General features: G+C 36.6%; 1 long non-coding RNA gene across 1 annotated transcript; it reads left to right on the forward strand.

Annotated features, from left to right (window-relative positions):
- Window positions 1–516: 516 nt before the first annotated feature.
- On the forward strand, window positions 517–4,251 carry LOC120532153. Its single transcript, XR_005634224.1, has 3 exons — window positions 517–631; window positions 2,021–2,176; window positions 2,607–4,251. It is a non-coding gene; the product is annotated as an uncharacterized LOC120532153 (long non-coding RNA).
- The last annotated feature ends 3,410 nt before the right edge of the window (window positions 4,252–7,661 follow it).

Consider the following 7,661-nt stretch of genomic DNA (forward strand, 5'->3'; position numbering starts at 1 on the left):
CCCACTTTATTTCCCAGGATCACTTCCAGTTTGCCCAGCTTGCGTTACTATTATTGTTAATAAAAATAACCCTGGCTTCACCTTCACATGAATAACACATCCATTTTCAAACATACAAGGACAACATGAATAATGAAATATTTAGTCCCACTGGTATGGTGCTCTGATATTCAAGCTGGTGACCACCATTCCACTTTACAACTACTCCCATTTTTACAGCATGTCCTGGAAAACATGTTCCATGATTAACCTTTTCTAGACATATTTACATATTTGAAACATCTTTTTGTTGCTTGCTGATTCTTAAATTCCTTTACCCTAGTATGCCAAGAGAAAGAACTAGAGAGCTAAAGAAGGCTGTAGAAACTGGGCAAGCAGCAGGAAGAGAAAGCGACCTTTGTTCATCTGGCACAGGCTAGCGTTAGCGACTGTTATTTATCAGGGCATTTCAACAATTAAAAACGTAATGCAGTAACTCAGACTTTGTTTCTTAGTTACCTACACTAGGAAAAGAAGGCTTCTTCTGGCGTAGAACTTCTCTGCTCCTGTTTGGTGTGTGCCTCATCGTTTTTTTGCTCTCCTTTTGTACTTTTATGGGCTCTTACTTTATAAGGTGTGGTGTCAAGCCATGGTGAGTATGCGTGTTTTTTACTTTTGTAAGATCGTCTGGGCAGAGCTTGTGTGACTGGATTAAAAATGAGTGAAATGTACAGTTTTAAAGTAATATGGTTTATTTGGAATAGTAATAAATTGTACCTACAGTCAACTTTAATCCAAACCCTCCACTTGCAGACTAGCCTAGGTCAGTTCTATTGCACCTTTCACACTAATTAAATAAGAAATTTAGTTATTTTTGAATAAACGATTGACTGCAATTGAAATTTGTGACTGTTGTGGTTTAAATATGTCCCAAGTATTTTTCCTGGGCTTCAGAATGGAGTCGGATAACTATTATAAACAGGGTGATGCTTGGTTAGCTATAAAATTTAGAAAAACGGCTAATGTCCAAGTGAAGACAGCATAAATGGGGCCTAAATGAAAAGGATAGTCATGCTGGTTGTATAAAAAAAACAAAAATATCAATAGCAATAGGCAAAGCCAAAACTGAAACGGACTTTGTAGTTTATGAGAACATAAAATCCTAACCATAACTAATTATTTCTTTTCCTGAGTATGCACTTCAGCAATAGTTTTTAATCAGTAGTTTAGTAGTGTTTCCCAAAGTTTGGACTCTTGAAAATATGTGCCATCTGTGTTATATGAATGGACAATGATAACGTACGCTACCATCTGATCACATGGCTAGTGACGGCGCCATTACTATAAATAATATGGTGTCATTCACAATATTAAACCCATTAACAAAATGGCACCATGATGACATTAGCAAAACAATGAGGAATTACATTATAATGGCATAGTTTTGTGCAAATATTATGAAAATGATGAATATAAACACAAACAGTTATGCAGATAGATAGATAGATAGATTATTCAGCAACATTATGACTTTGTGGGTAAAAACTGTCCCTTAATTTACAAGTGCAAATGCACTGATACTTTGTTTACTGTGAACAAACAGAAACCAACTATGTCAATAAAGCAAATGCTATAAAATTAAATTATAAACCTTCACTTTTAGTCCAAAAATTCTATAACAGAAACTGCATTCCTTTATTTTCAGTATTCAATTACACTACCATGTAAGTGCAATAGTGCTATTCTCGATAAGGACAAGTAACAGACAAAAACACTGCTTAACAGCAAAGACTGCAAACAATAGCTAAGACACTATAAACAAATCCCTCTATATTACATTATACTGTATATGTGATATTATTATTATTATTTAGTATCTTGACTTTGCCTTATACACCCCAATTTAGTGATGCACCTTGAGCGATTTGAAAAAGTGCCAAAGACATAAGTGAAATTAGGATATAAGAAAGAAGACAGACAGACAGAGAGATAGACAGATAGATACCATGTACACTCATTAATAAAGCTTTTTTGTCTCTAGAATGCCTCCAATACAGGGACAACCTCTACCACCCAAGACTGTGCGTTAGATCTGGAAATAATAACAGATACTGCAAGAGTAGAGGTTGACAAAATCCTGAACAAAGAAGAAGTTCTTGATGTCCTTCTAGCTAAATCAGAGGATCTTAAGAATTCAGTGAGTGTCATACATCATCATTGGTGGGGATGGTGATTGTTTGTTTTCAGTTACCTCATTAAATATGCAATTTTGTTAACAGGCATGACTGTCAAGTAATTAAGATTTACATTAAAGAGCTTCTTATAATATGAGCACAATGACAATACCTTCAAGAAGCACAGCAGGGTGATTATCCAGATGATTACTCTGTAAAGGTGTGTGTAAAGCAGTTTATTTTTAATTGCTGGTTGGACTTGCTCAGAGTCACTGTACCTTCTTTGAAGCAAATTTTGGTTTGCTAATTTTACAGTAAGAGAGCAAAGCCTCCTTTTTAGGCAGCTCAGTGAAAAGAGAACTCACAATTTCTTCCATTCTATTGACTGTTTTTTGTGAACACACCAATGAATAGCAGGGGAATGACGTTTTCTTATTTGGATCTCTTTTGCAGGTTGGAGTTTTCAAAAAAACACCTCATAAAACAACATTAGCATCTCATTGTACTAGGACCCGAGTGTTGATTGGCACTGTTGTCCTGATGGTGGCTTTGGTTCTTCTCATCTTGGTCATTCTTTTTGCCACCAATGTTATTCCAACATAATGTCACTGTCTGCTGTTATTCTTCTTTAGAAAGAAATACTTGATCCACCATCAAGATTTCCTAACTGATGTCTTTTATTCTTCCACTCTTGGCTGCTTTAAAATTTTGGACTATGCCAGGCAGGCAACATGTAAAGAGCTGAACTTCCTGTTAACTCATGAAATGGGTACAGTTGTCAGGCAAAGACAGCCAAACTCAAGAACTGTGAAGAATGGAGGAAGAATTCAAGAAATACTTTAGACAGGGCATACTAAACATCTCTTCAAAGTACCATGAAGAACTGCCACCTTTACTTCTGTTGTCCACTTCTGGTTTAACAGCAGAAATACACAACAGGCATACTCACATTGACTGGCTGGCATCTAGAGCTGGACCTGGAGAGATACCTAGGTAGAATGAAAAGAATTATGAAGGCAATGGAGACCTTTGGGTACTGAAGATTCACCCTGCAGTTCCAGATCTCTGGTTCTCGTACCTGATGTTGAGACTTTAACAGGTTTGCTTTACCTGTCACAGGCCGCTGTCCCACTGGCCTGTATTTAAAATCTCCAACCCTGCTTAACCCTTCAATGAAAACCTTACCTTGACACCTTCCCCAGCTGAACCTTTGAGACCAGATAAACGTAAAAATCTAGAGCAGACCAAGTTAATATCAAGACAGGTCATTTTATATAACCACAGAAAATAAAATGGAAAGATAAACGGTTAAATGCAAATATTATCTAATGTAATACTTTAACTTGTTACCTGCTTTAACTATTAACTTCTATAGTACAGTTAAAATGTAAGTAACAAAGAAAATTATTTTCTTATAAAAATTCTGCAGCAATAATATAGATTCAGACCTACTTACTCTCTTCAGGATGTTCACCATTTGTTTTTCAAATCTCACTGGGTTTTTATTTAAAAACTAGTCGAGCTACCCATCTAAGACAGGTTTGAATCTAATAAGCTAATTTCTGTCCATCTGGCAGTTAATCTTTGTTGGACATCTTCTTAACATCTGACATGCACAATCTATTGGAATGCTCTTTATAATGCACATAGTAATAAATCCAACAGATGGTGCATCACAAACATTAGCAGTGCTTTTGCAAATCTCATATGAAATGACATAACAGAGACATAGCAACCAGACAGACATGCAGACACACACACTTATCCTTTTATTAAGATTGAGTTTTCTCAAAATGTGCATAGACGTTTCTACTTCTTAATGACCTTTGTCCCAATCAGGAGCTTTTTTATGCCTACTAACCGTAATTAAGATATACATTTCTTTGCATAAATAACATTTCTCGATTTCTAATTCAATTACATTTGCCAAAAGCTTCCTATTTACTATTATCAAAAAAAAAAACAAACATTACTACAAGTTCATTATTTCAAAGCATAATACTTGAGCAATAAATCCACAGTTCCAAAGTTTAATTTTCTTTCTAGCAAAACTCTTTTGTGGTTTTAATATATACCTTTAGGCAAAAATAGATTAGGAGGTGACATGACTGAAGTATTTAAAATTTTGAAAGGAATTAGTACATTGGATCGAGACTGTGGCTTTAAAATGAGTTCATCAAGAATACAGTGACACAGTTGGAAACTTAAGGGTAAATTTCACACATATTTGGAAGTTTTTCTTTACACAGAGAACCGTGGACACTTGGAATAAGCTACTAAGTAGTGTGGTAGACAGATTTTCAAAACTCGACTTTTTTTAGAAGGATTAAGTGGATAGGAGTGGTGAGCTTTGTCGGGCTGAATGGCCTGTTCTTGTCTAGAGTGTTCTAACGCTCCAATTAGACCTTACTGATCGAGGAGACTTTATTAGTAAAAACACTTTGGTTCTGTTTCAACTTCCACTGTATCTCTTAAACATTCCTCAGGATATGGCTTTTTTTGGTGCCAGTTGTGAGACTTGTACAACTGCTTTTATATGTAAAAACAACATCAACCTAGTTTTGGGACTGTAAGTAAAGAAACTGGTTTTCCTGATTTGTTCCTGCATAATTGAGTGAGTGTGGCACACAGCACACCATACACTCAATAAACTTCCTACTTCTGCCCACTCTTTGACCATAAGAAGTTCCTTCAGTCATCTCCTATTGTAAATAATCAATATAGTAACGGATTACAAGAGAGTCATCCCCAAAAAGCTAAGTTTTTAATAATATTATGGTTGGCATCCTGGAGTCGTCTTTTCACTGTTGTAGATGACACTGGTATTTGGAGTGTTTTCAAGAAAGAACCCAACTGAGGACCAGTACAGCATTTGGTTCTTTGACTACACACACTGATGTCCTTATCCTCTTACTTAGTTGTTCATCTGGGTCTTCCCCCTTCTTCTTCTATCCTGGTTAGATCCAGTTTGTCCCTTTCTCTCCAGACAGTAATAGACACCTTTGTATGAAATCTTCAGTTTCTTGAAAATCTGTCAAATGAAATAACCTTAAAAAAAACAAAAGACTGGCATATTTCTTGAGAATGCTGTTACACTTTTCCATTTTTAAACCCAGAACTTAACTTCAGGAACGTCATTACAGAATAACAGGTTTCAGCAGTATTAAAGCAATTAAAAGTTTCTCTAATAAACAACTAGCATTTATATATGAGAAATTAAGGATACGTTTTAGGAGTTTACCATAGGACACTGAAGGAATGGCTGCTGAAAGTGAGGCTTTGCAGTCAAATGTAAATAATTAAAATTAAAAATCTATCATTTCAAGCAATAATAGACATTAGCAACACTATAAATACCGTGGCTGTATTTTTAAATCAAATTAATGGGATATTGATTAAAAAAAGGGTTTCAATTTCTATCCAAAACATCATGATGTGTCCAAACTTTTGACTGGTAGTGTTAATACATAAATACTCATACAGATATAGTAACATACAAGTGTGTGTGCATGCGTGTATATATATATATATATATATATATATATATATATATATATTTATATATATATACTAGCAAAATACCAAGCCGCAGCGGAGAAGTAGTGTGTTAAAGAAGTAATGAAAAAGAAAAGGAAACATTTTAATAATAACGTAACATGATTGACAATGTAATTGTGTTGTCATTGTCAGGAGTGTTGCTGGCATAAATATATCTATCTATCTATACTAATAAAAGGCAAAGCCCTCACTCACTCACTCATTCTCCAACTTCCCGTGTGGGTGGAAGGCTGAAATTTGGCAGGTTCATTCCTTACAGCTTCCTTACAAAAGTTGGGCAGGTTTCATTCGAAATTCTACGCGTAATGGTCATAACTGGAAGCTGTTTTCTCCATTTACTGTAATGGAGATGAGCTTGAACGCCGTGGGGCGGAGTTTCATGGTGACATCATCACGCCTCCACGTAATCACGCAGTACATAGAAAATCAGGAAGACCTCCAAAAAGCGCTGAAGAAAACATGCATTATATAATTGAGAAGGCAGCGAAACAATAAGAAGCGAGCGAGTGACATATACAACCATATTGATGAGTTCTGCTACTTCGGAAACAAAGCACGATGTAAACCTACACTTTAAATTAAGTTCATAGACAGGCTGCCGCTGGCGTTTGTAATTTAGTGCCTGCCCATATAAGGCCGTCCGTCAGCGGCAATCCAATAGCAAACTCCACTAAATATTCACGGGTTAAGGACTGTGCTTATGCAGAGGAAGATGAGATGGTCAGCGTGGTGTTTGGCACAAACTCAGCGAAACTGCGAGAGAAAGTTTTAAGTGCCAGGACTAAGGTAACATTAAATACAGCCATGGACATAGCACGAGATGGCACCAGCACAGCTGGGGAACTTCGATGCATGTACACCGAGCGGCTCACGTGAACTGGCGCGTGCACAGATAAAAGCAACAGTTCCAAAGAGCTGAACAAAACCGAATTACACAATTGAAAAGGCAGCAAAAATATGAAGCGTCTGATACATACAAGCATATTCATAAATGCAGCTACTGTGGAAACAAAGCACACGGTGGAAAAAGTCAATGTCCGCTAAAGGAAGACAGTGTAAAAAAACCCGTGCATGCAGTGTGTCAGGTCTCGATAAAGAAGAAGACGAGCTGTTTATTGATGCAGTAAGAAACGAATCGATGAATGAAACCTGTCATCTTTACAGCGATTGACAAACACGGAATGTAACTTGAACACAACACATCCTACAAATACGAACCTGATTGAAAGAAATAATGATAATCAAATCCTTGATGACAGCAACACTCAGTAACACTCACAAAACAAATACTGTATATTGACAGTCATGTTACGTTATTTTTAAAATGTTCCCTTTTCTTTTCTAGCTTTTTAACACACTACTTCTCCGCTGCGATACGCGGGTATATATATATGTATATATATATCCCGATCTACATACTCGAATAATGGATACTTTATTCGCCATCAATGATTGTTTTGGTAAAGCCATACTCAGTGTATTCATTAGATGAACGGTAAAAAGTAAGAGCGAGGGGAGGATGACTTATTGAGGCATGCAGGCTGTAGTGCGCCAACTCTATCTGAATTGCGCGATCACATTTGAAAAATATATCTTTTCAAGTTCTATTTAGTCCATATGTGTCAAACTCAAGGGCAGGGCCACATCCGCCCGGTGTAATTATATCCAGCCCGAGATCATTTTATATACTGTATTATTGTTATTAATGGCCCGGGTATATGAAGTGCTGGTAACACAATAAACTACAGATCCCATAATGCAGCGCTTCAGCTGCCTTGCCGAACACTTACCGCGTTAATCAAGTCTAGCTTATGATGCTGCAAGTTATTGCGAAGCTAGCTCACACGATGCTGAAGAGAAAAGTTGATTCTGAAAATAGAGCCTTTAAAAACCGATGGGAGGCTGAGTATATGTTTACTGAACCCGTGTGTCTCATTTGTGGAGCTAATG

The sequence above is a fragment of the Polypterus senegalus genome, chromosome 7, assembly GCF_016835505.1.
Source record: "Polypterus senegalus isolate Bchr_013 chromosome 7, ASM1683550v1, whole genome shotgun sequence".
NCBI classification, from domain to species: domain Eukaryota; kingdom Metazoa; phylum Chordata; class Cladistia; order Polypteriformes; family Polypteridae; genus Polypterus; species Polypterus senegalus.